At 35.6% G+C, this 19,559-nt stretch overlaps 2 long non-coding RNA genes across 2 annotated transcripts in view; one reads left to right on the top strand and one right to left on the bottom strand.

Moving 5' to 3' along the window:
• The window catches only part of LOC115294895, a 94,394-nt gene extending 76,655 nt beyond the window's left edge, over positions 1 to 17,739 (bottom strand). Inside the window, exons 1-2 of the long non-coding RNA XR_003910212.1 lie at positions 17,663 to 17,739; positions 10,827 to 10,915 (exon numbers count right to left, since the gene is read on the bottom strand). This is a non-coding gene — a long non-coding RNA (uncharacterized LOC115294895). The remainder of the gene's footprint in view (positions 1 to 10,826; positions 10,916 to 17,662) is intronic.
• Positions 17,740 to 17,856: 117 nt separating this feature from the next.
• LOC115293619 lies at positions 17,857 to 18,607 on the top strand. Its single transcript, XR_003909530.1, has 2 exons — positions 17,857 to 18,058; positions 18,407 to 18,607. It is a non-coding gene; the product is annotated as an uncharacterized LOC115293619 (long non-coding RNA).
• The last annotated feature ends 952 nt before the right edge of the window (positions 18,608 to 19,559 follow it).

The following is a 19,559-nucleotide window of genomic DNA, read 5'->3' as shown; positions in this document are numbered from 1 at the left end:
TCATATGATCTTCATGAACATAGAAAATGTAGGTGGTATTATATGCCTAATGAGCTTGGACTTAAACTGTGAGCAACCTAAAAGATTTTAAAGGTAGGCAAGGCATTTTTAGAAACTGAGATTATTGCATTCAAATCTTATATTTAAGAGGATGCTTTTGCAATAGTTCAGTATTTGCATTCTTTCTAAGGTGTAAGGACTGAAAAATACAAGGGTAATTTTTTTTCTTGGATGTGCTACATTTTACTAGAGGGAAAAGTCCCCATGATTTATAGAAATGTTACCAAATTTTTTGAAAAAGATGAATTTTATTGCTCTGAAAACACCAAAAGATAATGGTTAGACTGTGTTCTTTCTGTGAAAATAGTCTATGTAAGTTTCAAGTACACGTTTACCATTTGATTGAGCTACTTTCAGTTTTAGAGTTTTATCCTTAACAAATGGTGACTTTTGAAACGTTTAGGTAAACAATGACATAAATCATACTGGAATGGATATGAATACAATCTAATACCTATCCCCAATTTTGCATCCTAGGAATTTACTAGTAAGGAAAGTCAGGATGCAATTGGGATTTCTCCAATTCCCAAACAACTATCATTGACCACACTGCCCAGATCAGGTTAGAGGCTCTTGTGAGATTTGAATGTGTATATATCAAGTTGGATTTTAAAGGGAGTAGAAAATGTTGTTGCCTAAAGGGACCCCACAAAGAATCCTTCATGGGTGAAGAACATATGTATGATATAAATAATATTCTCCTGAAGTAGTGGAAAATTCTCTAAAGGAACCTCCAGAAGACATGGTACCAGCCCTTCTTTTAACAATAACCAGAAGCTGAGTTAAGACACTGACTGTAACTTTTCTCTTTCTCAGTATGTTATTCTGTACAAATAAAGAAGTCGGATCACATAATTTGTGATATACTTCTAGCAGTTACGATCATACTAGGAATTACAATGACTTCTAATAATTGTTTGGGCTGTGGACTAGTGACTTAATTTGACCTACAAGTACCCTGTCCCCTCTACCTGAAGAAAAGTGTTTACACAACTGAAATCTTCAATAGGAAACATTTTAATGGTTCCGTCCTGAGTCATTATTTTTTGCAAGGCACATGTTTCAAAGGGTTTCTGAGATGTACCTTCTCAAGCGCCTGATACAGAATCACATCTTGGCCGTGCAGCAGAATATGATGTAATTTACTGCAACAGCTAAATGTGTTACCTATTTATAGGTGGACAGTGAATATAACACAGACACACAGACACACAGACATGCTCATACACGTCCACTCCTTTTTTTTTTAGTTTCTGGAGTAGGTGAAATGGTTAATCTTTTCAATGTACACACAAATCTTTTAGCATACTTTATATTTTATCTGGGTAACATGTGCTGAGTTCTTAATGCATGAGAGAAGGATTGAGCTCAGTTCGCATCTTTTTTTCTTATCAGTCTTAGTAAAGGAGAGGGTCTTTTGTGGAAAGGAAAATGAATGAGCTGTTTTGGATTTACTTCATGCAATGAAGTCCAAATGATCTATTTATTTTCTCTTAGTACGTACAGTTGCTTTTTAGGACACTTAAAATTTGGCAAATGTTCTACTGTCACTTTCTCTTTGATACATCTCTACTACTTTGCTTCCATTTTTATAGTTAGGGATGTACTTTTTAAGAGAGCGCTGTAAAAGTTGTTAATTTTGTGTTACCTTGACAAGCTTCAAAATTGGGAAGCTAGAACAGCTACTTAAAACTAGCAGAAAAAGTTAACTACGTAAAGGTGAGATTGCTATATGAAATATAATAATTGACAATGACTGGGATTCTCAAATACAACCCTTCTAACTGAACAGGTATTTTGGCTTTATTTTTCATTCTAGGCAATCTGATCATTTCTATGTCAGCTACAGCAGTTTTATTTTGCTACGTCTCTAATGTAATGAAGAGACAGATTACTTCATCCAGTTAACAAAGTTTGGGGGACATTTAAGCATTAGTATGTGATGTGTTGTTCTGGGGACAATAATAAATATTAACTACATATTTGAAAGTGATATCTCCATTAGCACAATGCATTTATTTAGCACAGTGTGTCACTTCAGGTCAAGAAAAACTAGCTACATGGGTCTTCCATGAGTACTTTGAGGATATTCTGGCACTGGAATAAGGAGACTTATTGAGGTATACAAAAAAGGGGGGCTTTCTGATGGCATTCACAGATAACTTGATTTTCTTGAAAGGAGCAGTTATTTAAAAACTGATAGTAGAAATAAAAACCACTCTGAATTTTTAAAGTGTATCAAAAGCATTTAAAATATGTAAAAACAGTAAATGCACAATTGGAAAGCAATAATGCTACTGTCATTGTTTAAGATTGATAATAAAGAACATATAGGTAGTTTTCAGAGCCTTTGGGAGCTGAAAGGGCAGGTGTAAGAAAGACTGTTACAGCTCTTTTTGTTTTTAAAGTTTATTCTCCTACGTACACCACTTATATATGATTACTGAGTATATGAAATGAATGTGCCTAAAATGAATGGAAGGTGTTTGTCCTGGAGTAACTTCAGAATCAAACTAACTCAATACATAAAGCAAAAAAACATCATATTTTGAAACATGACAGAAAAAATTACTACATTGTGATAGTGGTAATTTGGCCAACATTTTTATCTTTAAAAGGCTTTTCATCTATTTTTTTATCCAGTAAGGAAATGCTGCCATTTGAGCAGACTGGATAGAGAAAATTATTGGTGAATGCATCTGGAATTATCGATTTTGCTTAGGAAGAGTGAAAGTCGTTAAAAGGAGGCTGAATCAGGGAGACTAAGCTGAATTATCTCTCTTGGTGGTTCTTAACTTTTCTTCCCTAAACATCTCCCCTCTCCTTGCAGAATCTCCAAGATCACAGGTATGCACTGAATTCAAGAATGGTGCTGAAAAGACATTTATAATATTGTGTGATAATGAGGCAAGGAAAACATAACACAGGCATATTTATCAATCCCATAGTATGCACTTGCATGGATGTGGGAGAAAGGATTGGAACTTGAAGTTGGTGCCAGATCACAGAAGGCTGTGAGCGCATGTTGGCGAGGTTGGCTTCATTCTTTAGCTAGCAGTGAGGGTAAAAATAACAGAACCTCAAGGCTCCTCTCCTACACTTTTGCTTCCATTTTAGGGGGTTGTTTCCATATCCTTCTTTAATAGGTTGTACAATTATTTTTAGGCTTTTGTTCTCTTTTCTTTTTGTTCCCTCCTCTTGTGTTTTTCTTGTGTTTTGAAGCCAGTTCACATCTGTCAATTCCTGGACATAGCTCCGGGATGCCTGATTAGTGAATTTAGCAAATTTTTTCCAATTTTCTTTATTGGTATTTACTAACTTGATAAAATTTCAATCCTGACAATCCATAGAAAACGCAAGCTCCTGGTTCAGAGCAAGAACTTTCCTCTTAAGTGATCAGATGATATGAGACAGCTAGCTTATGCATCTGCAAAAAACGTTTAGGAAGCCTTAAGAGTGAGAAGACATTCTAATCATTACTGGGGAAAAGCAAGGATATTTCATTTGGAAAGGAGCTTAAGTAGAAAGATATGTGGAGCTAAAATAAAGCTGGGCAATAAACCATGCTTTAAACATGTCAGGCATCATATAAATGCTAAACACAGTTTCTAATACTAAGAAATGCAGATGCCATTAATGATTTGTCAAATAGTCATTGCAAGGTTTAGAGACCAGCCTGGGACTCTCTCACCTTACACAGGTCTCTAGGGATTCTGTCAAATACTTTTTAAGGGAACAAGTATTTAACTCTGAACTTGACTTTGCCTGCTGGCTAATTCAGGCTCAATGGACAGTTTTTATGTTTGATTTTGGTGTGTGTAAAACTCTGTAAAGTAGCCGGATAAAATTTTACATTGTCTGGTAGGTAACGAGTCTGGGCTGGATCAAATCTTGTCAGGTTCAGATTAGAGTTGACCTTATCTTTAGGGTCACATTTTCCAATACTCACACCACTTTACAAGCTTCAGTGTGCATGAAATTATAAAACGTGGAGCATGAGAAAATATCTCCCAAGTTGTTTTTGTGGCAAAAGAGCCCAGAGAAATAAAGTGATTTTCAGCCCTTTGAGTTTTATTACTTTCTGAAGAAAGAAAATTTGGTTAGGGTCAGTTTTCAAGTTTAACAGTTCATCAGCTCATAATTGCACTCATTATTACTGTAGCCAGCTTTATATTGGAGTTTGATTAATAACGATATGCACTTCAGTAACGCTTTCCATTAAGTGGCACTAATTACACTGTAACTGCTGTTCAACAACCAAGCAAGTGTAACTACAATGTCATTTTTATGGAGCCAGATTTGCTCAGAAGGGTACTTTGATAATGCTAATGTGGGAGTGAAGTAACTGAAAGTGTGGGGACAGAGTTACTATTACTTTAAATCCTATAGATAGGAAACCATGGCTTTATGGTAGGAGAAGCTTTTGATATGAACCTAGCAAAGGTGTTTGGAGTGTTATGAACAAGATGATCTGCATGGAACTACTTTGGGTCACTATAAAGAAGCCCAGTTACTGATATAAGAGCATAGGAATTGATGGGAACACTGGGTTTTAATCTTCAGTCCACCAATTCATCTCTCTGATCCTAAACAAAGTAGTTAACATTCTTGAAATTACTGCATATGTATAAAGATGCCTACTCCTACATTTGTGACATTAAGATTAAATGTCAAACACTGTCTGTAAAGATGCCTAGTTTAGTGCCTGGTCTATAGCAAAGGCTGTTCAAATCTTTCATAAAGGCAAGTTGTCCTCATGGTTTTCATCATTGAACAGTAGGGAATAGATTCTTGCCCTCTCACTAAGACTTCTACTTGAATTAAAATTAAATAAATAAAAATTCCTTAAAAATATGCACATACTAGGGAGGAAAAAGCATTCGAATCTAATAGAAAATAATGCAAATTAGTCATCATTGAATTACAAAACTGAAAAAAAAACTGTAGGAAGAAGGGGGAGAGTCTTAATTTGATTCACAAGATATTATGTAGAAAGCGGATATTCCATATTTAGTAGGGCGCAGGTCAAAAATTTCAGCTGGTCTTAGGAGTGAATAAACATTAGAAATAAGAGGGGCACCTGGGTGACTCACTCAGTAGAGCGTCCAGATTCAGCTCAGGTCATGATCTCATAGTTCAGATTTGTGGGTTCGAGCCCCACATCAGGCTCTGTGCTGACAGCTAGCTCAGAGCCTGGAGCCTGTCTTCAGATTCTGTATCTCCCTCTCTCTCTGACCCTCTCCTGCTCACACTCTCTCTTTCTCTCTCTCTCAAAAACAAATAAAACATTAAGAAATTTTTAAAAAGAAATAATAGAGCAACTTGGAGTGGAAAAATTGTAGAAGAAACTGAATACATATTATTTAAGAGTGGTTAAATTTGTCTTTACTATTTCTGGTTCTTCTCCTGATCATTGGCTTTTGTTTTTGCTGAAGAAAAAAAATTAGAATAAATTATTTCACTTTTCAGAGTGGGAGATAAGACTTCTTGTGCAGAAAAACCACAGAGAATGGGCAGTGTTCCAGTGTCTGTAGCAGTATGGTTTGCAGATAATGTATTTAATAGTGAGTGGTGACAGACCGACTGAATTAGAATTCTTGTAAGGAATCGCAAATATTTGGTGAACATAAGGTCAGATGATTAAACAAAGATCAAAATATCTTTATATTCTAATGTGTCTATGATTATTTCCTTCATTTGAGCACTTCTGTTTTTTATTTATGAAAATTACTTTATACAGTTAGAAGGTATGAACTTTGAGTTATAAGTTAAATAAGCACTAGGGATGTAATGTACAAACGCATGACAAGAGCTAACACTGCTGTGTGACACATAAGAAAGTTGTCAATAATTCTTATCAAAGGAGAGTTTTTTATTTTTTCTTTTCTTTTTACTGCATCTAAATATATGATGTATTTTAGCTGAACTTATTGTGATAATCATTTCATAATACATGTGAATCAAGCCATCATGTTGTATGTCTTAAATGTATACAGTGATGTATATCAAGTACTTACCAATGAAACTAGAAAAAAATCAAAAAGGAATAAGGAAATAATTTTTAAAATTACCGTTAAAAATTAGCTCATGTATCTAGGGCTTGATGTGAAGAGAGATGTACAAGAAACATGGAGAGAAATTGTTTAGGTATAATTATATCTTTGTAGTTCCAGGTAATTAGAATGCTAGATGAATGAAAAGAAAGAAAGAAAAGAAAAATGAAATCTGAAATGATATTTTTCTCTTAAACAATGTGCCCTTTCATCACAGTTTCTAACTGACTTATTGCTAGCACCCAACTACATCATGCAATAATTCGGCAACAAGGCTTTATGACACACACATTTGAGAGACTAGGATCTATTGAGTTAATGCGAAGAGGCAAGGAGACTTGGGTGTAATGAAAAACCTCAAAGCTGGTAAGCTTACTGACTCTTTCTCCATGTTGGCATCACTGATTAATAGCTGGTGAGCATCAGTAATTAAATATCTGGCTCTGGTTTTCTGAGTTGTAATAAACTCTCAACTTTTGCTTAAACTTGTTGAAAGAGTTTCATATTTCCCTTCAAAGAAGAGTTTTGTGAACTTCCATTTATCTAAAAATACAGAACTATGAGGAAATTATAGGTTCCCATACGTTGATTCTTGACGGGAAACAGTCATAGCAACAATGGGCAAAACCACCAACTGAACAAGAAGGCAAAACACCCAATATCTGGGATTCAAGAAGACTCAAAACCATCCCCTGCCAAAGATGTTTTTGAACCACTGATATTCACATGGAATATTTAATCACTATTATGTTTTCAGTTATCTGTAAATATATTAAAAGATGATATTGTACAGCATTGTGACTGCTTAAAAATACTGAGGTGAGTACCCATTTATATAGGTATATATTAATTCACAGAGTTATGTGAATTATATATACTATAAATGTCACCTTTTCAGCTTTTGACGTTTGTTTCCAAATAATTTATTAACAGAAATTGTAAAGAAAATTTTAAAATAATAAACTTCTTCACTGATGTTAACTAACTTAAAAATAGGTTTATGTAAATCTATTTAAAATACTTAATTCATCATAAAAATATTACTTGTTATTGGAAAAACTGATGCCTGAAGAATTTCTATTGAGAATGACTTGGCAGTAAACCCAATATAAAATAATGAATGGCACAAAACACAAAGAATAGAGACTTATCAATTCGGAGTATAGAATAAAGTAATTAGATGATGGTAACTTTGTCCACAGGTAATAATCAGCCTAAAGTATGTCCTGTACAATCTAAAATAATAAATATTTAATTATAGTTAGGATTCTATGAAAACCATACATGTTTGGTATAGGATAACTATATAAGGTCATTTGATGTTGAAAACACAGCCTTTTCCTTGTGTAGAGATTTATTTGTTGCTAAAGGTATTCAGATTTTGTTAAACACAGTATGTGAGCTACCAGTTTCAGATTTTGGTACATCTGATAGCATGACACAATAAAATATTATTTTAGGTGCCTGTAAACACAAGTCATCAAAAATTTCTAAGAATAAAGAGTTGTTTGTTACTCTCCAACTCTGAAAAAAAAAACCAATATAAAAACATGGTTATGTGTCATTAATAACCATATGAAAACTAAATGGCAAATTTCCTCCCCAGTCTTAAGACTGAAACTTTTATGGGGTCAGTTGTTAGCCTCAACCAGCATGACATTTTGGTGGCAGAACCAAGGAACATGTAGAAAGGATTTATTTTATATCAACTTGACAATGTCATGGCTTAAGAACTTCCCAGAGCCATAAAAATGTTTTTAGGTTGACCCTGAATTATTTGCATGTCCAGGTTAAGTTATCTCTATTGAATAATACCATTTACAGTCTAATATTGTTTTACTTGCTTAAAATTTCCTGTAACTAGTAACTAGGAATCCATAAACCTAATCATTTGAAATTTTATTGTAAAATCCATGTGCATTTTAAATGTATTGTATGTAACAGTGAAGATTTTGCTAATTCTCCAGATTGAAGTTAGGACTCTAACAAAATTCTGTTCATCTTGACACTTGCTCACTTTCACTTCTCCATCTTTCTCACATCATTTTTTATAGCTCTTGGTGCAGAATTCTACTGGGAGTTTGTCATAAAGCTTCTCTTTAATTCTCAATATGTTCCCATAGGGTGTAGTCTAAAAGTCTAGAAGACAATTTAAACATTTAAAAATATTATCTAAAAATAAAGTTGAAAAAGTTTCCCAGGCCCTTACCTCATTTGTAACTGGCAGTCTACTTTTTCAACTGTTTTTCCATATACACATCATTTATTCCTTGCTGGAAATGCAGTTGATCCTTTAACAACCTAGGTTTGAACAGTGTGGATCCACTTCTACTTGAATTTTTTAGAGTACAGTACTGCAAATGTATTTTCTCTTCCTTAAGACTTTCTTAATATCATTTTCTTTTCTCTAGCTCACTTTATTGTAAGAAAACAGTGTATAATACATCTAACATAAAAATATGCATTAATTGACTGCTTATGTTATCAGTAAGGCTTCTCTTCAATAGGAGGCTATCAGTAATTAAATTTGCAGGGAGTCAAAAGTGCAGATTTTCTCCTGCATTGGGGGTCAGCATCCCTAACTCCTACATTGTTCAGCTGTCAACTGCATTTATTTGTCAAAAAAAATGTAGACAATATTTTACTATTCAGTCTAATACAAATCCAACTACCAAACACAATATACTTTTTAACATGTATTATATGTTGAAAATTATTCTATACTCATGTATAGTATTTATGCCATTAATTTTTATGTAGGCAAAAATCAATAATTATCTTTCTTTATAGACAAGTACTATAAATTAGAATTAATCGGGACCTGCATCTATGTCGTTAGCGTTGTTTGAAACATGGAGGATTAATTAAGGTCTTTCAGAGAAAGAGATTTACGATACACACATATGCAGGCATGAACATACACACACAAACACACAGTCACATATACACCTTTGACTATATTCTGACTGAATACCTGTGTATCTATGTATTTTTGGGTGTTTCTGCAGTTAAAAAGGACACTACTTTATTTTTTTCTGTCTATGCAAACAGGATAAGATCTATAGAGAAATATAAATGTCTCATGCCTTCTAATAGTTTAAAATAGTCACACTTTTCCATTTACTAGTGAAGATAGCAGTTCTCTGCCTTTCCGTAAGATGTGTGTGAGTTAAAACTCTGTGGCTCAATCCAATGGAAGACAGGAGGCCTGTGGAGTGGCATATAGGATACAGGACCAGATTAATACATTTTCTCTCTTCTTCTGAATATAGACTGAACTGAGAAGTAGTTGTTTACATGGCTTCTTAAAAGAGGGTATAAGTGAAATCAACCAATCAATTGATACAATGTGGTGGCCAGCTAACTAATACATCATTTTAGTGATACTTCCTTTTTTCTGTCTCGCTTCTCATTTCCTCTCAGTCCCTCTCCCTGAAATTGAACTCTAGTGAAAGTTCAAGGTTCAGGCTCTGCTTTCTTGGGAAATCAGATTAAAACTGGGATCAGAAACAACCATCGAAGACAAAACTCATGCATCTTTAAGAATTCATTTGCTGATATGCAGGGTGATATGTCAATGGTATATACTGGCTTCACAATTACTAAAGATTTGAACTACAGTTAAATAGGATAAAGTTCAGATAGAAGGTAAGGTGCTACTTTTTACAATGGCAGTTGCTCTTTAATGTTATGGAGTAAAGATAATTATAAGAATTGTGGAGAATTAAAAGAATTGGCTTTTGTTAACAGCACTGGAATCTTTTGCAGAAGAAACTAATAGACTAAAGAAAATCAAATGCCCACTGAAGTCTAGGGACCTCTTTAGCAGCTTTTAAGAAACTCACTTGTCCTATAATCAGAAATCAGACTGCACTGAATACATACCTGAAACACCTCTCCCATATCAAATCAGGTCTCTAACAGAAAAATATAGGGACTCTAAGACTTGTCATGAGGTCATTTGACTGGGGAAGCTGAGATGAATGAATTCCTAGATTCCCTTAAATTTCTAGGACGGTGGAAGCAACCTCTTTCCTCTTCTTTGCAGCAGCAGACTCCTTTCCCATGGAAACATGTAATAGCCACATCTAAGGGAGTTGCCCTACAAGCTGATGCTTGTTCCCCTCAGGATTAGTGCCCACTGCTCCTCATCGTCTTCAGGCCAATAACCAGAGTAGATCTCTTCGCACAGCCATGCTGAGAAATGCAGCCGTTGCTGTTCAAGCCTATTTGCTTGAGGAGTTTTAGCAACTGGCTATACCAGCAGGTACAGAAGGAACAGGGAACATGTCAGAATAGAAATGAGAATGTTCACCTGAAGGATACAGACAATAAAGCTGGAGAGTGGAGAATTTAATGACACTGGGGAATGATGCACAATTTGGGATTAAACATTCTGACAAGGATCTACTCCTAACAATCTGCAGATTGAATTCCTTAAATATACCCTTTGACTATGTCTTATAATATAGTATGTTTTGCTTTCAAAATCTAAAGCAGCCCACTAATCACTGTGTCTCTTTCTTAGTAGCAGAAGATGCAAAGTGAAACAGTTGTCTTTTGTTTTAGAGGACATAACCCAGTATGCCACCAGATACTAGACCCTAAGACCTTCTTTCATATGGGAGGCACTGGACCTACTGGAGGTTTATATCCCTCTCACTGACATAGAAGTGTTTTATTAGGGTGAACAGAGGGATTTCCACTCCTTACCAGATCTAATTTGTTTGATGTCATAAATACAGTAGACTACCTGATGTTCTGTAGAATGTAAAGATGATCTTGTCTCTATGACCATATTTCTATAAAAAAACCAGAAAAGATAAAATAACTCTGGGGCAATACATTGAATCTGAACTGCTACAATTGCTATGTGAATGTGAATTGCCTTTTCCTTCCCTCTTGTTTGGGTTAAAGAAGAAAGCATTTGCCACCCGATCAATAGCCTTATACCAAAATAGAGAGGCTGTGGATTTGCTCCAGTAAGGACCCATTTAGCATGACAGCTGTGACTGGCAGTACTATCCGGTGAAGTTTGCATTAGTCTACTGTCACTTGCCACATTCCATCTGTCTTTTTTTTAAGAGCCAGATGATGGAAAATATCATCCCTGAATCCAATGAAGTTTTGATAGTGGCACTAATCTCTGCAATACTATTCCTCCTGAGATGCTCTATTGCTTCCTATTTACTATTTTGGCCAAGGGAAAGTGGGTCTACTAGGTAATTTCAGAAGCTCTCACTTGGTCTTTCCTCCATAATGATGATACTTACTCTGCCAATCAGACAGGCAATGTGAAGTTCTGGAGATACAATATACATTTATGCTAATTATATACTCAAGGGACCAGGTAATTAGTTACAGGATTGAACAACAATGAATAATTACTGGCACCCTTATAACTATCCACAGCGTGGAATTACTATAAGTAGACTTGGGTCCAAACATTTATGACCCCATCTCCATAATATAATCTTCTATCTAATTAGAAGAATTTGATGGAATTTGGTCCCCTAGTATTGGCATCATCTCAAACCCTGTATCTCATTGTCCTCAAACTTTTGGCTATACTCACCTCCCTTGCGCATCTAGCAACTGTGCAGATAACCATAGCTGGGGGAGGATTAGTGAAATCTTTATTGTTTATTTATAGGAGAGCTGTCCTTGAATAGTTGACCAGGATGTACCCAGTGCATCTGTGGAAGGTATGCGTTTAGAAAGAAGCATCTGCATTGAATCCATACAAACAGAATGAAAGGTATAAAAAATGGATACGGAACAGGTTGTGATGGTTAATTTTATATGTCAACTTGACTGGGACGCAGGATGCCCTAACATTTAGTCGAACATTATTCTGGGTGTGTCTGTGACAGTATTTCTGGATGAAATTAAACCGAGTAAAGCAGATTACTCTCTCTGATGTGGGTAGGTCCTATCCAATCAGCCAAAGACCTGAATCGATCAAAAGGGCTGACACCCTCTTGAGTAAGAGGAACTCGACTCCTGCCTAACTACCTTGATCTGGGTCTTTGGTTTCTTTCCTGCCTTTGGACTCACATGGAAACACCGACTAAAACACCATCATCCTCTTAGTTGCTCAAGACAAATATTGCATGTTGCCATCCTTGGTCCCCTTTCCCACATTCCCATATCTAGTTTTTCAGCAAGACTGGTTGATTCTATCTCCAAGAAAATCCTTAATTCATCTATTTCTATTTTCAAATCTTTTTAGTTCAAACTACCTTCAATCTCTGAGCTGAATTTCCACAGGAGTCTTCTACCTAGTTGCCCCTACTTCTATTCTTCTGTAATCAATCCATTCTCCATTCAGCAGGATGGTGTTCTTTTAAAAATATTAATCATTACATGTTCTTCCCCTCTGTAAAATTCATTGGGCTTTTCCATCATGTGGAAAGTGCATTTCAAATGCCTTAGCCTGGCTTTCCAAACTCTCATGGTTGGCCAGTGCATGCCCTGTCCCTATTTCTCTCCACTATGATACTTGCTCAGCACTCTTCAGCCACACTGCTCTTCTGTCTGTTCCTTGACCATGCCAAACTTACTCTCACCATAAGGCCCTCTACTTTCTTCTTCCTTACTCTTGCATGACTTCTAATCATGCAAATATCAGCTTAAACGTCCCCTCCTTAAGGCAGACTTTCTTGACTACTCAATATAAAATAGCTATGCAGGCACCTGTTATGAATCTTTACTGAATCTTTATGGAGAAAGTATCGAAATGCTAATTAAGGCTTGACTGAAGAAGGATGTGGCCAGAGGTGTGACAGATAAATTCTAGGGCAGGACTGTTCAGTGGAGTACAGACTAAAAAAAGTAAAAACCAAACCAATAACAACTCAACAGAAGTTACTTTTTTGAAAAAAAAAATTGTCTCCAGAGACCTTTGGACAACCATTTAGAAAAGAAAAGACATGCAGTAATTATGCAAGCCTCAGGGAGAGGCAGCAAATATTATATGTAGATTTTAAGTATTGCTAATAGAAGAAACATTTTTGACATGCATTGCAATGTTCAGAGACAGTCTTTGGGCTCAAGAAAGACTTGGAGTTTTGGACCTATTTAATAACTTTATTACTTGACAGGCTTTACTGTCTAAATACTGCATTGGACAGAAAGACAAATTAGTATACAAAGGATGTTATAGGCATCTTTATCAATAAATGATATTTAAGCTGATTTTAAGTTTTTCTTAAATATTGGTTGAGCTATTTTACACAACTCAAACTAATATTAGCTACATGGCCTAACTCCATTACAATGCAGTGTAACTGTAACGGTAGTCAATTATTTATGAATCAGTGGAAACATCTGGAAGCTTGACCTCCTTTTGATATTAAAAGGACTTGGAGCATTTGCTGTATTTCAGTATTAGTGCCACTTCAGTTATTACATGCTCTGCCAATGTTTTATGTAACTGGACTGATTTCCTTCTGACTCATAAGGTCAGCTGGCTGTGAAGGGATTGAGTTTTCTAGGCACTACTGCCTGCATCCATCTCCTTATTGATACAGTACCCTGCTACCTAATACTCATACACAGTGGAAAATATGTCATTTTAGCATTATATAGCATACTGTGTAAGCATTAAAGAGGATAAACTAGTTTATTTTCCTGAACCAATCTTATCTTCATGCTTTTTAGCATTTCCAATCTTTTCCTTTTTTGATATATGCATGTCTCTGTATAAACATGCACACATGCACACACAATTAAATGTTTCTCATCCGTATGTAAAAAATACAATGGCTTTACCCACAGGTATAATTTATTTCAGCCAGTTAAGAAAGAACACATCTGTTTTACACCAAATATATTTCCAATGTACTTTGCATGAAACGTAAAGATGGAAAAAGTATATGTTCAAAGACTGATGACATATGCACCAAAAATAAATGCAAACATCTACATCTACACAGGTGAATTTGCAATTCCGTCTCTGGAAAGACAGAATATTCAACTAAGTGGATGTATCCTACTTAGTTGGATAATCCCAAACTGCAGGCAATCAGGGTATTTGTATTTTTCTGCTAACAGATTTTTGTTGTAATTCATTTTGCTTAGGCTTATTTTCATTCATAGAATACTTATTGTGACTAGTCTCTGTATCAGACACAATAGTAGACACTGGAAATAAAAATGATAAATAAGACATAGTCCGTGGTTCTAATGGGCTTCAGCCTTTTCACATGTTCTAAACACAGAGAAGCACAGCACTAGGATGAAATGTTTAGAAAACTTAAATTGGAGATAGGAGTAACAGTTCTGACATTAAAAACAAATAGAAACAAATAAGCAATCAAAACAAACTGCCAGTTTAATACCTAATCTGATTAATTCCCAAAGCTCCTATATTTTCTTATCAGGGTGAGGGCATGGAAAATTGAGAACTCTGGAGGATACAGAATATTTTGTTCCCTGAAATTATAAAAAAGGACACATATCTAATGCCTGTCTTAACCCCTTATCTATTCCTGGCAGCTTCTTGGGCTCTTGTTGGTATGATTTCTGCCACATAATGCCACCACTGTGGCAACTGATGATTGGATCAGCAATTTGACTCTGAGACCAGTTTAGATGGAAGATTGCAAGGTAGCCTGGCCCTAGAGGCCTAACAAGCCCTAGAGGCCTAACAAGCCCTAGAGGCCCTAGAGGCCTAACAAGCAGGTTAAGTCTCTAAAGGTCCCTAGGCATCTTGCTCCTTAAACTGAAGGTGATTCACTGACCCAAAACACCATTTCTCTTGGAGGGTTTGAACTGGACGCATAAAAATACAGGCACCAGCTGGCAACACCAGAGTTGAGAGTCACACCAAAAGAAGGCATTATGCAGAAGTCATCAGCCAGTGGAATTCATGGAATTTGAAGACAGAAGGCAATAAAAATGCCGGAGGTGATAGAACAACAAGCAAGCAAGAGGGCCGAAATCGAGAAAAGGTTAGACTAGTGTTACTGGGTGGAGGCAGGCACACTGGCAGCAGAGACAGAAAACAGCTGAATCGTCTTAAGTGCAGAACTCCAGAGTAGTGAGCAGACGAGCTTCATGCATCCTCCGGCTGGCCAGGGGGGACACACTTCAATTAAGAAGTACGCATGAGCTGTGACTACCAGACTCTGTTTCTATAGAACTAAAAGCATCATAGACTCTCCCATAGTAGGTCCAAACAGATCTTTGAATAAATCATATGGGAAAATGGGTCCTCTAAATAGTTAAACTTTTCTCTATGATAAATTATATCTGTGAAACTTCTGTCTGTACAATTAATCTGGCCAGAACTTTGAAAAGTTGTCAGGACTCTTTAAATGCCCCTGTCTTTAGAAGAAAACACATTGAGTAACAAAGGGCCCATGTGGTCACGTGGTAATCATAACTCTGAATGTGGAATCATCTCATTCAACTCCTTTTCCTACAAGGGAAAGAAAGACTCCAAAGATCTCTAGGCATTTTGCTGTGTGAGTGCATATATTTCAGTGAAAACATCTATAAAGGAAATCCGTTCTCTTTCATGATAAAATCAATATTCTGTGAAAAAAAGAAACAGAAATAAACTTCTTGACTATGGAACAATGTTCCTTAAAGACAACATCAGGAAGGAAGAGATACACTAGGGTACGTTCTGTTGCAGCGTGTACAAGAGAAGCATGATGTTGAAAGGAGAGGCCTACTTCCTTTGTGAGACCCTCTGTCCACCATACAGCTTCTCTGGCACCTAACAGAGTTGGGCTATCCCGTATTTCTCACCTTCTCTCTTCAAATAAATGAATTGTCACAGTTTCACACCCAAGCCCAACTCTCATTATCTTTAATGGGAGAAAGGAGGCCCTGCATACTCCGAAGCAAGGAATAGAACACCTAAATAGCATCTACCTTTCTTGATGAGGTCTGGCTACAGGATTGCTAGAATCGTTTCTTCTTTTCTTTATATTCCTTGATTTCTCTCATTAAGCACCAATTAATTGGCAGGCATAGGTTTTCAATAAACGCTTAGACTCAAGAGAAATGGTGAAAACAAAGATTCAACACATTTTAGGTTATGGAGAAAGGAAACTAATGACAGTTTGCTTTGATTCTGTAAGTAATGTAGGAGGCAAAGTTAACCACACAGAGAAAGGTTGGGATAGAAATGGGTAATAAAACTGGGAATTGCTACTGTGAAAATATGGCAGGGAATCAACTAGAGATGAATAAGAAAATTGCAATAAGGGTCCAAGAGCTGATGGATAGCATGCCTTATTACCATGATTTGCACATTTTTTTCCCTTCAAGTCATGACCAAATGTCCTTTGGCAGAAGTCCATGTTTGAGGATGGGAAAATTTACATCTTTATTTTCAGTAACCTTGAACTGAAATTTACATTTCCTTCAGTTGTGAATATAGGCCACAAACCACATTAGTATTAGTAGTTCTTGTGACATTTTACCCAATTGAAATATTGGATATTTTAATATCATATTAGAGTTATAATATTTCAAATATCATCTATTATGCTCCAATGGCATAGCTTTTTATTAAAAGTTATTACAGAAGAACATATGTTACAATTTCATTTTTTAGAGAACTGTATTTCAATATAATTAGGTTCCTTTGTATTCTATTTTTTTAATTTAAAATATATTTAGAAAGATCCTATTGTGTTCATAGGCTTTATTAAGTTACCAAAGGGATTCATAGTATGTTAAAGGTTAAGAATGCCTATTCTTTGGTGTCTCAATATTTGTCATGCAAAATATGACACTTAAGACTAAGGGGGATGGGGTACAATGGAATGAAATGTTGTTACTGAAATGGGAAGAAAATATAAGCAATTACTTAGGCTCATCAGCTACTAGGAGATGCTGTTTTTTTATGTCAAAATTTTAAATATTATGACTTAAGTGATATTTTTCTTTTACATATGCCCAGGACTTTTGTTACAGACAATTAAACCTGTCTCGTTTATCCTCTCTAACCTTCAGTCAGAATCCGCACATAATGTTGCATTTATATTTTAATACTGTGTGACCAACAGCATGATTTAAGGCTGATGAAGGCTTTTCTGTATGGGTATTTTATTTGCTGAATATCCATGGATACCATTTACAAGTCCTGTGGTTGCTAGCATCAGGGATTTTTGTAGGTAAATATTGATTGTGGACCTTTGATTTTTTTTTTTTACCGATTGATAAATCAGGGCCTAAATAAGGTGACTGAAAAAGACTGACAATTTATCATCAAAACAAGGACTATAATGGATATGTGATCCTCTTTGCATTTGCCATGTCAATTTCTCTTCCCCATCAATTAAAAAAAATTTTTTTTGAATGTTTATTTATTTTGAGAGAGAGAGAGAGACAGAGTGAGAGTGGAGGAGGGGCAGAGAGAGAAGGAGACACAGAAACAGTCTCCAGGCTCTGAGCTGTCAGCACAAAGCCCAACTTTGGGGGTGGAATTCACAAGCCCTGAGATCATGACCTGAGCCGAAATCAGAAGCTCATTCAACAGAGCCACCTGGGTGCTCCTCCCCAACCAATTTTTTAGGAAAGCAACCAACCTTTTATTTTATTAAAACATCCTCCGCCTTTTAATTCCTATGATTCAATTGGAACTGGCCCCTTCCGCAGCTTCAGGAGCGGTGAGTGCATAACTGAGGTGAATCAGAGCATTCTGTTCTCTTTTCCATTGTGTTGTCATAGGGAGAGGCATAAATTATCGAAGCAAATAAGGCTCATTTTGAGAGACATTCGCTGGAAGTATTAAGAAAAAAATTGGTGTTGTCAAGAGCTTACATGAAGCCTGGAACTGCTGGCAGCCATCTTTCCACCACGATGGCAGAGCCCGCCAAAGAAAGGGAGTCACAGAGAACAGCATTCCTCAGACAGGCTAAGAGCCATTTTCCTTCTCGCGACCTAATTAGAGTATTGGATCTAGCTGTGCCTGAAGTCAGCATGTGGGTTTTCATTTCTGTGCTCCTAACCATGTGAATCTGAGTATATTAAGTCACTTGAAGGTTCAGTTACCTGGAACAAAATGAGTGTGGACTAACAGACACTTTTGCTAAACTCTAAATACTAATTAGTTTGGGAAGTTATTAATAACTATAAAATACTTATTAGTGATGCATAAATTAGTCCAAATAAGAATAGCAGCAAAGGAAAAGTATTTTGTAAGTCTTAAAAATCTTGCTTTAAATTAGACAATGACTAAGCTATGGAAAGAGAAAAAAAGCTGGATATTTCAGGTGATCAAGAAATTTTATGTGTTAATTAATTGAAGGCATTCTGCATTTATCCTCCAGATGCCATAATTTCTAAATTGGCATGCTTTCATCATTTATACACTTTGCAGTTGGAGAACCTAATCCATCTTCCTCCTGGATTTGTATTCCTATAGAAATGATGGCCTGTTCTAGGACAGCCCGTGTCGTTTGGCCTATTGTACTAAAGAATAAATGAGTAAGAGTCTTGATTACCTTACAAATAAATCTGGTTAACAGTTATATTAATTAAAATGCCTGGTTCTGCGGCTATTCTGAACTATTTATACGTGATTTAATTCATATCAGCAGCTAATTTGTATTTAATGCAAACTAATGGGTTTTATGTAAATGGAGCATGTGGCAGTCTATTTAAAAAACAAATTATCTCTAGTTTCATTTCAGTTATTTTAATTAAATTTAGAGTGTGTGTGGTGGGGGGTGTAGGGGAAAGGGATGTGTTATATATGAGGTGATGATTAAATCCAGTTTAATTCTGCAGAATAAGAAACAAGTAATTCTCTCAACAGTCACATTGGCCCTTTAATAAAGTTTAGAGAGGACAAGAGGGTTAGTATATGGAAAAACCTCTAAGATTCTGCATGGTATGTTTCTGAAGAGCGCTTGTAGAAATAAGTTTCTCAAAAGCTTTTTTTAATTTGGCTAATAGTTATTTTATGCCTTAAATGCCTGTAATATACATATATATTACATTATATATATATATTTTTTCCTTTCTTTGATTTGGAAATTTTGAACCCATTTTATAAACTGGTTAACTAATGTTTCTTTACTTGACTGCCAATAGCTTAAACCTATGGAATCCTATTTTAACTATAATAAAACATTGCCTTATCTATAGTTTATTCATTTCTAAATTATTTTTGGTCTTTTATTTTCTTTTCAAAGAGGATTTTTTTCTCTTTTTTCCCTAATTTTGATACATGTTGTATAGCTAAAAAGAATTTTGGCACATTCTTCATAGTTTCTGCTATTTATTCCAAGACTAGAACCATCCCTCAGCTTGTAAAATGTAGTTAATTTCAAAGTTGATGTACTTCCCATTCTTTTTCTTGCATTATGGTTACTTTTTTCTGTGTTTCTATTCCTAGCTTGCTAGATCATAAGATTTTTTTTAAAGAATAAGAACTATTTTTTTCATTTCCCCACAATTAATATGATTTTGTTATATTTA

The sequence above is a fragment of the Suricata suricatta genome, chromosome 6, assembly GCF_006229205.1.
Source record: "Suricata suricatta isolate VVHF042 chromosome 6, meerkat_22Aug2017_6uvM2_HiC, whole genome shotgun sequence".
NCBI lineage: Eukaryota > Metazoa > Chordata > Mammalia > Carnivora > Herpestidae > Suricata > Suricata suricatta.
This window is presented reverse-complemented; position numbering and strand designations above follow the sequence as displayed.